The sequence below is a fragment of the Lissotriton vulgaris genome, chromosome 1_1 (assembly GCF_964263255.1).
Source record: "Lissotriton vulgaris chromosome 1_1, aLisVul1.2, whole genome shotgun sequence".
In the NCBI taxonomy this organism is placed as follows: Eukaryota; Metazoa; Chordata; class Amphibia; order Caudata; family Salamandridae; genus Lissotriton; species Lissotriton vulgaris.
The window spans coordinates 1877529606-1877541837 of NC_141685.1; positions in this window are offsets into that span (position 1 = coordinate 1877529606).

Genomic DNA, 12232 nt, shown 5'->3' on the forward strand with positions numbered 1-12232 from the left:
TGCTGGCCGTATCCGTGTTACTAAGAGGGGACGTGTGACATTCACACATGGCACCGCTGCCCTTGTACCTGTCCCCACTGCTGCCCTCAGTGCAGAGTGCGTAGAGCTCCTGCGCCAAATTTGCGTGGGCCAGTCCACCCTGCTCAATGCCTTCACTGCCCACGATAACAAATTAGGCCAGGTTCTAGCTTTCATGGAGGGCATACACTCTGACGTGGGTGGGCTACACCGCACAGTCCAGTCATTGTCAGCCACAGTCACAACAGGCCTATAACAGGCACATGGTCCCATTGCAGCTCAGCTGCCAGTGACGTCCACCCATTCAGGGGACACATCAGATGACATTGTCCACTTGGGACCTACGTCTACTAAACGGTAAAATACTAGGAGCACAGGTCAGACACAAAGCAAACAATCCCGTCCACAGACTCCATCCCAGAAGAGGAGCAGTGCCCGCCCAATATGCACGGACAAGGTGAAGTCACAGAAAAGTAATGCCACAAGATCATTGTCCAAAACATCAGGCTCACATGATGCAGAGGCATCACCAGATTATGACTCAGCGATGACCACAGAGGATGTGTGGCATGTCATGGCTACACCTGGGGAGAGCACAGGGACACAACCACCCACCACATCGACACCAAAAAAAAGTACATCGAGGCAGGTGGAGGAGGGCCCTGTTGGGACCAGCCCAATCATTGGGGCAGAGGAGAGCCCGGTTGTGACCAGCCCAATGGTTAAGGCAGGGAAACCCAGTGTTGTGACCAGCCCTGGCAAGGAGAGACAGGAGGGCACTGTGGACCCCACCCCTGGGGGTAGTGGTAAGGTGGTCACTGTGAGGGGTACACCTTCCAGAGAGGGTAGGGTGGTCCGGAGGCGTAGCCAGCCAAAGCGTGATGCAGGATCAAGCACATCACCTGAGGGAGTGCCAGTGTGTGCCCCTGATGTAGGACAGTTGGTGTGTGTGCCTATTCTGCCATCTCCACTTCCCATCAACCCCAAGACAGGCAAGCCATTTCATGTACCAAAAAAGTGGATGGGCACCCCTCCAACCTCTCCCACCCACACTGTGTCAAGGGTGTGCATGACTCCACCTCCATGTGCCACGGTGCCACCTGGTCCACACAGCCCTCCACCTTGCAGGCCCTCTGTTATTGCCACATCACATGGCCCTCTGACACCATGGCCCTCTGACACACCAGTCAAGTAGTCTTGCTGTCCATGACACGCAGCCAGGTCACAGTCCACATGACAGCCTAGAGTGAGTTGACAACACCCTCATACGCTTGTGCCACACACAGGTGTGCTACTCAGGACCATTGTTTGCAGCCTGGGTGTGTTGCTAACCCTGTTGCTCTGATGTGCTGTGCTCTCCCCTGCCAAGGACTCTAGCCCTGTTGCTCTGATGTGCTGTGCTGTCCCCTGTGCAGCCTCTCATGTACTTGCTGTCTCCCCTGCCAAGGACTCTGGGCCTGTTGCTCTGATGTGCTGTGCTCTCCCCTGCCAAGGACTCTGGGCCTGTTGCTCTGATGTGCTGTGCTGTCCCCTGTGCAGCCTCTCATGTACTTGCTGTCTCCCCTGCCAAGGACTCTGGGCCTGTTGCTCTGATGTGCTGTGCTCTCCCCTGCCAAGGACTCTGGGCCTGTTGCTCTGATGTGCTGTGCTGTCCCCTGTGCAGCCTCTCATGTACTTGCTGTCTCCCCTGCCAAGGACTCTGGGCCTGTTGCCCTGATGTGCTGTGCTGTCCCCTGTGCAGCCTCTCATGTACTTGCTGTCTCCCCTGCCAAGGACTCTGGGCCTGTTGCTCTGATGTGCTGTGCTCTCCCCTGCCAATGACTCTGGGCCTGTTGCTCTGATGTGCTGTGCTGTCCCCTGTGCAGCCTCTCATGTACTTGCTGTCTCCCCTGCCAAGGACTCTGGGCCTGTTGCTCTGATGTGCTGTGCTCTCCCCTGCCAAGGACTCTGGGCCTGTTGCTCTGATGTGCTGTGCTGTCCCCTGTGCAGCCTCTCATGTACTTGCTGTCTCCCCTGCCAAGGACTCTGGGCCTGTTGCTCTGATGTGCTGTGCTCTCCCCTGCCAAGGACTCTGGGCCTGTTGCTCTGATGTGCTGTGCTGTCCCCTGTGCAGCCTCTCATGTACTTGCTGTCTCCCCTGCCAAGGACTCTGGGCCTGTTGCCCTGATGTGCTGTGCTGTCCCCTGTGCAGCCTCTCATGTACTTGCTGTCTCCCCTGCCAAGGACTCTGGGCCTGTTGCTCTGATGTGCTGTGCTCTCCCCTGCCAATGACTCTGGGCCTGTTGCTCTGATGTGCTGTGCTGTCCCCTGTGCAGCCTCTCATGTACTTGCTGTCTCCCCTGCCAAGGACTCTGGGCCTGTTGCTCTGATGTGCTGTGCTCTCCCCTGCCAAGGACTCTGGGCCTGTTGCTCTGATGTGCCGTGCTCTCCCCTGCCAAGGACTCTGGGCCTGTTGCTCTGATGTGCTGTGCTGTCCCCTGTGCAGCCTCTCATTTACTTGCTGTCTCCCCTGCCAAGGACTCTGGGCCTGTTGCTCTGATGTGCTGTGCTCTCCCCTGCCAAGGACTCTGGGCCTGTTGCTCTGATGTGCTGTGCTCTCCCCTGACAAGGACTCTGGGCCTGTTGCTCTGATGTGCTGTGCTCTCCCCTGCCAAGGACTCTGGGCCTGTTGCTCTGATGTGCTGTGCTGTCCCCTGTGCAAGCTCTCATGTACTTGATGTCTCCCCTGCCAAGGACTCTGGGCCTGTTGCTCTGATGTGCTGTGCTGTCCCCTGTGCAGGATCTCATGTACTTGCTGTCTCCCCTGCCAAGGACTCTGGGCCTGTTGCTCTGATGTGCTGTGCTCTCCCCTGCCAAGGACTCTGGGCCTGTTGCTCTGATGTGCTGTGCTCTCCCCTGTGCAGCCTCTCATGTACTTGCTGTCTCCCCTGCCATGGACTCTGCTGTTCCTGTTAATGTCTGACCTCTGCATAGTCGCTGCCATTTGTACATGGTTGTGTGGCTTGCTGTTGTCTCCTAATGTTGTATTGCTACATCTGTGCAATATATAAATAAAATCTGAAACTTCTGGTGTGTGTTTTCTCAGTCTTGTTGCTGATTGGAATCCTTTTCTTGTTTGCATTTGCTTGACAGTTTACCATGCTCTATTTTTCAGTTCTACATTGCTAGGCTCTTTGTGGCCATCTTATTTTTATACAGGGGTGACGGGCTCTTCAGTCCATTCTGGCCCAGCTGATGTTGTACTCTGTAATGGCTATTTCACAGACAATGCTAATTTCCTGTTGGGGATTTGCTATTGCTGCATACACTGTTCACAGGTCACCTTGGGAGGACACTGGCAGCACAGGGTGTGCAGCTGTTCAGTGGTTTTGTAGCTGTGTGTGATGTCATGGGGTATGTGTGTGTTTTCCTTTCTGTGTGCCGAGGCGTGTATGTGTATGGTCATCTTGTGTTGGCCCTTAGTCCCGGTGGCATGGCTTACATGGCATGTGTGGTGTTGGGTGTGGCAGAGGTGTGCAGTGTGAAGGGTCTTGGTTTGTGGTGTATGTATGTGTGCCCCTGTATGGTGTGAGGCACACATGTGTGAGCCAGGAGTTGTATGCCTGTTTTTGGTTTTGTCTTGCCCTGTGTGGATGATTGTTTGCAATTGTGTGGGCTATGGGGAGTGCACTGGTGTTGTGTGTTCATTCTCAGCCACTCCTGCAGTGCCTGTGTCCCTGGTTGTGTGTTGTGTGTTGCAGTGTTTGTGTATTATGGTTCTTGTTGCTGTGCTTGTTGGTGTGCATGGGGGTGCACAGGATTAGTACCTGGCCTGTGGCTATCTCGGGTGGTGTGCAGTGTAGTCTGGGGTGGTGTGTTTGTGTGATGTAGGTGCCCTACCCATGCCTTGGTCTGACCCTGCCTTCAACATTGTGCGCATGTGTTGACCGCGGCGGTGATGTGACCGTGACCGGGCATTCCTGCTGGTTGGCGGACGTTTTGTGTTCCGGATGGTGTGGAATGCCTTGTAGTGAGGTAGGTGATATGTGGGTGCCCATGTGGATGTGTTGTGTCCCCTAGCAGGATGCCAGTGTGGTGCTGGGGCCCTGTGTCGGCATGTGTGTTGCGCGGTACATATGTGTAGTGGCGTACCTGCGGCGGCGTCCGCGGCGGCTATCTGGCGATAGTGTTGCAGCAGGTACATGACTGGATGCATGTGGAGGGCTGGGTCCATGGGGTTCATGTCGGGGCTCGGCGTTCGTGCTCCGCTGTCGACTTTCCGCCTGCTTCAGATGTGCGGTTTCCCCGCTGCGGTGCGTCTGCTTGTTTGGCCCATCCTAATTTGTCGGACGGGCCGGACGTCATCGGGCGTGGCGGAGACTTTCGATTGGCTCCCGCCGCCGCGCTGGCGGGCGCTGTTTGATGGCGGTGCGCGGTGTGCCGCGGCAGATGGGAAATGACCTGTGTTTACCTATCCTAATGTTGCGGACGTGTGTTCCGCAGCTCGCGGGCGGAAAAAGCTGTTTTTCCGCCCCGCCACCACCGCGGGGGTGCCACCGCCCGCCATCCTAATGGAGCCCAAAGTATTTTACAAAGGGGGCAGGATGCGCTCTCAGGCCAGAGTCCTGTTTTGTATTTTGAAAATACCAAACAACATTACGCATCCCATGTACATATCTCTTTGGATGCATAATTCCTGGTTCCCTCACAGATGACAAGGAACAAAACGCATTGTGATCCTGGTCCTCTCGTGTTGCTATACCGCATAGAACTGTGCAAAGTGCGTACCCGTAGGTCTCGCTTTTGTCACCTTGTAAAGTTTAGCCATGCAGCACATACATACATGGCATCGCCAATTACAGAGTGACACAAACTTCCGTAGGCCAACACTGAGGAATGTAGAATTGCGAAGAAAAGGCGCCAAGAGAGTGACTGATACTCGGTGTATTACGAGAGCATTTGCTGCGAGATGGTGATGATGCAAGAGGAGTCGTGCTGGGCAGGATGAGGACCCTCTAGAAACAAGTCTCTATCAATATAAATGGCTTGTTTAAATAAAAAAGAACAACATCATGTCCCTGGACTTCCCTTAGGGTCACCACAGCCTCAGGTAGATGTTGCTAGGCATCCCTCATTAATAAAAAACAAGAGCTTTATTGTAATTGCATTTATATAGCACCTACTACCCCTGACGAGGCGTCAAAGCCCTTTTCATTGTGTAGCACACTACTCCGAACCTGAAAAGGATTAGTGGTAGATTAGTACAAGGAAGTGTGAGTTAATTTGAGCGGTGGACTTGCAAGTCCGCTAGTTGATTTAAAAAGGATAACAATACAATACCTTCTCAGACATTATCCCCTTATAAGACAACTTGAGTTTGGGATCACATGAAGTTCTCAAAATGCATTATCATCTAGTAGAGTCATTAATTCCCCTTCTGAGTAAAACATGCAGTAATAATAAAGGCCATATAAGAAGGCAATTGGAACTATGGACATCGTGGTATAATAAACAGTGTCGTCTAGCTAAAAGTAACCTAATTAATGCCGTAAAATCTAAAGATCAGATGAGGGTAAGAGAGTGTAGACACGAATATAAAAGACTCCTCTTTAGCGCAAAAAAGGAATGGGATGATTCGATCTGGGAAGATCTTTTAAATGCTGCTAGGAAGCATGACCAATGTACCTTTTGGAGCCTGATAACAAAAAATAATAAAACGGGTAGCTCCAACAGGGATTTCTTCCTGGATGAAAAAATTTGGTATGATCACTTTGTAAAACTATATGATTTGACAGAGGTGCCCCAGACCAAAATAATCTTGGATCTTTTCCCCCATGTACTAACCCACTTAAATTTAGCATTGAAGAGACTCTGTGTGCAATAAAGGCAATTAAGGCGGGCAAGGCACCAGGCCCGGACAAATTACCTGGGGACTTATTTACTCACAATATTGAAGTATGGTGCCCCTACATAAATTTTTTGTGCAACTCCATTCTTTTGGGAACTCCGATCCCTGAATCATGGAAGGGGGCGGAAATAGTTACCATCTATAAAAAAGGGGACCGCTACAATCCAGTTAATTACAGACCGATTAGTTTAATTGATATTTTACAAAAAGAAAATTGCCAGGCATATTTTAAATCGACTTTTAGACTGGATAGAGGAATCCAAAATCCTCTCAAAATATCAAGCAGGATTTAGAATTAAGACGAGCACTGTGGACCAGGTGTACAGGTTTATGTGTATTTGTTGGAAATATGTCCAAATAAAATAGTGTAGTATATATGTAGCATTTATGGATTTACGCTCAGCGTTTGATCTTGTCCCCCGTTCCCTACTATGGGATACCTTAAGGAATATGGGAGTCCCGGATGAATTGCTGTCTAATCTCATAAAGCTTCACACTGACAATTTTGCAAAAGTAAGGTGGGGAAGAAATGGCGAACTCACTCAAGCCTTACCAGTAAAAAGGGGGGTACGACAAGGGTGCGTGCTGGCCCCGACCCTTTTCTCTTTATTTGTAAATGACATCCCCCCCTATCTGGCACAATGTAACCACGATTCCCCTAAATTATGCAACGAGGCAATTACAGCACTGTTATTTGCGGACGACACCATTTTAATATCACAAACACCTAAAGGCTTACAAAACTTAATAAACCAATTCAATAGTTATTGTGAGCTAAAGGGGTTAGAAATTAATTCATCTAAAACTAAGTATATGGCCATTAATCCCCCAAAAACTTTCAAGAAGAATTTGGCCCTAAATAACACTAAATTAGAGTACGTGGAATTCTTTGACTATCTGGGTATCAGGCTTGACAGTAAAATGTCTTGGATAAAACAACTAGTAAAAAGTAGGCTGACACTTAAACACAACTCTCTCCCTATTTTAAAAATCCATGGAGGGAGTACTTCAAAAGCTATTACTCCTGCGATTGAAGTGTTTAAAGCCAAAGCACAATCTGCTGCCCTGTATGGGGCCGAGATTTGGGGGCCTTATTCAAACAAAACATTTGATACTGATGAGAATGCGTTCTTTAGGCGCCTACTAAGATTACCAGTAAGAACGCCCTTAGTGCCTGTTTATCTAGACATTAGCCTAAAACGTACAGACCATTTAGGTTGGTTGAGGCCACTGCTTTACTGGGTAAGATTATGGTCTACCCCGGAACTCGCTGACTATAGAGCTGGTTTGTTGGAAATTAGGGAACTGGACACTTTTAATTCAATCAAGTGGCTGAGACATATATCCACTTGGCTTACAAAAATAGGTCTTTCGCACTTCTGGAAAAACCCAACCACCTTGCAAACTAATTGCAAAGAACAGGTAAAATCTGCTTACTGGCACTACATGAATAATAATGTATATGAACGTGCCACTGGTTCATTAACACACAAGTTCTTGCAATTTAAGGACACCCCCATATTTGAACAATTTATGGATGAAGTTGAACCACCCTTGGCCAAAACCGTATATCTACAATACAGATATGGGCTTCTACAGATAAACGCAAACACTTGCCGGTGGGGAAACTCCAAAGGGAATGACCCATATTGCAAATTGTGCGAATTGAAACAAAATGAAGACGAGGCCCATATCCTCTTCTTTTGCCCGTTATACAAATTACAACGTATGAAATGGATTAAACCTCTTTGTAATAATTTGGGCATACGATCATACAAAGAGGCAGAAAGGTTACTTAGATCTTCAACCTCTCGGTTGATAACATTTGGAGTCAGTAGGTATCTCCATAGTGTCTGCTTGACTAGGAAGAAATATGGACTGAAAACATAGAATATTAGTGTTTTTTTACTGCTGGCATTTTAATTATTTAAATAATGTACATAGATGTTTTTTAAATATTTGGCCTTGTAATTAAATGGAAGAAATCTCGATCGTATATTAATTATAAATAGTGAAAAAGTAATGTACCCCTACATAAACTGTAAATATTTTGTGATGTTGTCCTGGGATTTGACCTATGCACATACTGTATCTTTGCTTTTATTGTTAAAAATGTTATTTGCTTTTAAAAATTATGATTATGAATGTATTTTATATGTGTTGGCTTTATGACAAATTGTTGAATAAAAGCTTTACAAACAAAAACAAAAAAAGGATAATGGAGGAATAGAAGAGGGAAGAGTAAAAGTGTAGATGAGCTGAAACAAAATAGTACGGTTAGAACCCAACGCTCTAGCGGGAAGATGGAAGGCAGGAGTCCTGAGTTATGGCACAGTATTGGACAAGGATGTAATGGTATTCTATGTGCCATCTGCACCTGAGAGTCCGTATCCCAGTCAGCAAGGTCTTAGAGCTGAGATTTTCATGAAAGTCTTACAGTCTGAATTCAGCACCTGAGCGTAATAGGAAGGAATGTATGAAGCTCTGTGGTTATACTGAATAAGCAGCTACCTATGTTATGTCATCTATTAATGTAATAACTGCACTTTCACAATTGCTTTATTAACTTTTGTGCTTTCTCAAATTTGCTTGAAAATGCACGATTTTTCTTCTCTTTTTTCAAAACCCCTTATGGGGTTCGGGCTCGCTCGCTCGCTACGGTGCAGTATGCAAATCAATTTGCGCCCCAACACTTTAAAATGTCACCAGCCGCCCCTGGTTACATGTAGAACCATTTACTATAGACTTAGAAGTAAATTAAATGTACCAATCAGGTACATTGAATTTACTGTACCATGCTTTAGGTAAAGCGTATAAGCACTTTATCACTGGTTAGTAGGGATAATGTGCACAGAGTCCTAAAACCAACAAACCTACACAGAAGGCAAAAATCTGGGGCTACCATGCAAAATCGGCCAGATCCAAAAGAAAGCATTTCTCATGCTTTGTCAGAAATGGGTGGAACCTGTGATAGATATTTTTGTAACATGAATGATTTTTGTGCAAGGAATAGGAAGAAAGGGGGATGGGAGTTAGACGCCCTGTCATTTCCAAGGCTGAATAGGAGGCTGTGTGCCTTTCTGCTATTTCCTCTAATTCTCAGAACCTAAGCCAGGATCATGGATCATGGAGTAGTAGTGACATCGATAGCACCAGCTTGACAACGCTCATGCTGATTTCCTCTCCTGAGGTTAATGTTAGATTCCCAGAACATCCTACTTCCAATGGTTCCTTGCTCTCCCGGGTTGTCCCCAGAGTGTTCGGTCACGCTCAAGTTGACAGCATGGCAGGCTTCCAGGAGGCCTTCCACTTTAAAATCATATAGTAAACATTGGAAGACTTTTGCTAAGTGTTGTACCTCATTCATTTTTGTTCCTCATCTAGCAGAGCTAACAAATATTTTGTCCTTTCTCCAAAATGGGTTCTAGATAGGTTTGAAGTTTATAACATTGAGGATACAATGGTCCAGAAGACAATGGTTTAGTCAATAGGTTTCTTAAGTGGTTTCAGAATCTGGGACCATCTGTCGCTTAGCAACTTCCTTCTTGGGATTGTTATTTGTATTGGAAGCACTAAAGAATCCTCAGTTTGAACCCATACACTTCATTGATGTCAGCATTCTAATGCTCAAAACCATTTTCTTGGTGGCAATCATATCATCCAGGAGAAATGGGGAGTTGGGTACTCTTTCTGTTAGGCATCCTTTCCTTAAAATCTTTGATGACAGGATTATTTTGAGACCAGGCACTTCATTCACCCCAAAGGGGAATACAACCTTTATAGAGAACAGGAAATTGTTCTACAAGTCTTTGTTCCTTTATGTCAGATTTAGAGGAGGAATAACTAAAGGCATTAGATGCGAGGAGTGCTGCTTTATTTTACTTGGGCAGGGTTGAAAAATACAGAGCCTTGTCTTTTCTGTTTGTGGATTTCATGAAAGCAAAAAGAGGGTCAAAGACCTCAGAATTTGAGCGGTTGGGTATGAACTTTAGTAGAGATGGCTTATAAAGAATCATAGCACCCCTCCCCGTTGTGGATTCAGGTTAGATTAACCAGGGTGATATCAGCATCAATGGCAGAGATGCAAGACACTTCACAGACTGAGATGTGGGTGGACCTCTCAACATTTACTGTGAGAAAGCAATAGACACACAGATGATGAACGGAATGCAGAGCAAATCAAACATTCACCCCAGTAAAGAGATCTGGGTTAAATCTATTGTTCTTTTGTTCACCATGCCACTCCAGTTTAGACCCAGCCATATCCAGATCAGTTTTGACCCTGTGCCTCATGGGAACATCCCAGCCTGAACTGCCATGCACACGGTCCCCCAGGACCGGAAACAAGCATCCTGGTAGCGGTTTTGTGGCATCACCCCATATCATCCCGGCTAGCTTGAATCCAGTGGCACAGCGAGTCCGGGACCCACATCTGGGCCTACCTGGCGCACATAGAGCGAGAAAGCAAAAGATACACAGATGATGGACAGAATGCAGAGCAAATCAAACAATCACCCCCAGTGAAGAGATCTGGGTTAACTCCATCATTCTTTTGCTCACCATGCCACTCCAGTTTAAACCCAGCCATATGCATATCAGTCTTGACCCTGTGCCTCGACAGTCCAGGCAGAACTGCCAAACTAGATCCTCCCTGGACCGGAAACAAGCATCCTGGGACAGGTTTTAGGGCATCACCCCTCATCAGCTAGTCTAGCTTGAATCCAGTGGCACAGTGAGCTCGGGACCCATGTCTGGGCATAGCTGGCACACTTTGAGCGAGAAAGCAAAAGACACACAGATGATGGATGGAATGCAGATCAAATCAAACATTCATCCCCATTCAAAAGATCTGGGTTAATTCTGTTGTTCTTTTTCTCACCGTGCCCCTCCAGTTTGAACCCAGCCATTTGCATATCAGTCTTGACCCCGTGCCTCATGGGAACAGTCCAGTCCCAACTGCCAAGCCAGGTACTCCCTGGACAGGAAACAAGCATCCTGGGACCGGTTTCGGGGCATCACCCCATATCAGCCAGGATAGCTTGAATCCAGTGGCACAGTGAGCCCAGGACCCACGTCTGGGCATATCCAGTGCACTTAGAGCGAGAAAGCAAAATACCCCGGGCCTCATGGGAACAGTGCAGCCCGAACTGCCAAGCCAGGTCCTCCCAGGTCCATGGCTGGGTTTAACCTGGAATAGCACGGGGAAAAATGATGGATTTATGCTCAGATCTCTGTAATGGGGCGATTGTTTGACATTGTTCAACATTCTGTCCATCAATTGTTCTCTTTTCATTTGTCACCCCGAGTGGGAAGGGTATGCCCAGTTGTGGGTCCCGTGCTCTCCATGTCACTGGAGTCAAGATAGCCTGGCTGATGAGGGGTGAAACCACAAAACCGGTCCTAGGATGCTTCTTTCCAGTCCAGGGGGGGACCTGGCCTGGCAGTTCGGGCTGGACTGTTCCCATTGGGACCAGGGTCAAGACTGATTTGCATATGGTTGAGTTTAACCTGTGATTGCCTGGGGAGCAAAACAATTATGGATTTAGGCCCAGATCTCTGTACTGGGGTGAATGTTTGACATTGTTAAACATTCTATCCATCAATGTTTCTTTTTACACTCAACATTTACTAGGCATTCAATGAGTCCTCCCTCACGTTTATGCATTAAAACCCTCCACTGAAATGTCCCAGGCCAACTGAAGTGTATGTGGCTTGTGTATGAACAGGAAGAAGTGAGGTGGAGGGCACATTTTAAACTGTTGATTGGATTGGTGGTGATGGGAAGCATAATGAATCAAAGCAAGGAAGGACTCCGCGTAATGCAATTACCGCTAAGTAATTCAAGCATTAATCATTGAGGGCTGAGATGTTAGCTGCTCGGTAGTGAAAGTTGGTTTAGGAATACCAAAGAAGCCTCATCTCATCCCCTAATTCAGCAGAAGGTGAATTAATGGAGCTTGCATGTCAACTTCCAGCTAGCATAATGGCAGCTCGGTAACCTCCTTGGGTTTGGAGGGACCCAGATGGGTTTCATGTAGGTGCGTCTTTGGTGCTGTTTTGCTGCCCCTGTTGGGCATGGCAGTGCTGCAGGTACAATTAAGTGGTGAAACAAGTAAGGGAGGAATCAGGTGAAGTAAAGGAAACAAAAAGCAGATTGGAAGGGCAAACTAGGAGAATAAAAGAGTTTGAATGGAGGTAAGAACTAACACAAAACAAAATGCAGATGAAATGCAGACAAAGAACTAATGATTTAGAAAAGAAGATAAAATAGTAATCAAAAGGGTAGAGCCTTGAAATTACCTGAAAAATAAAATGGTAGCAAATCAA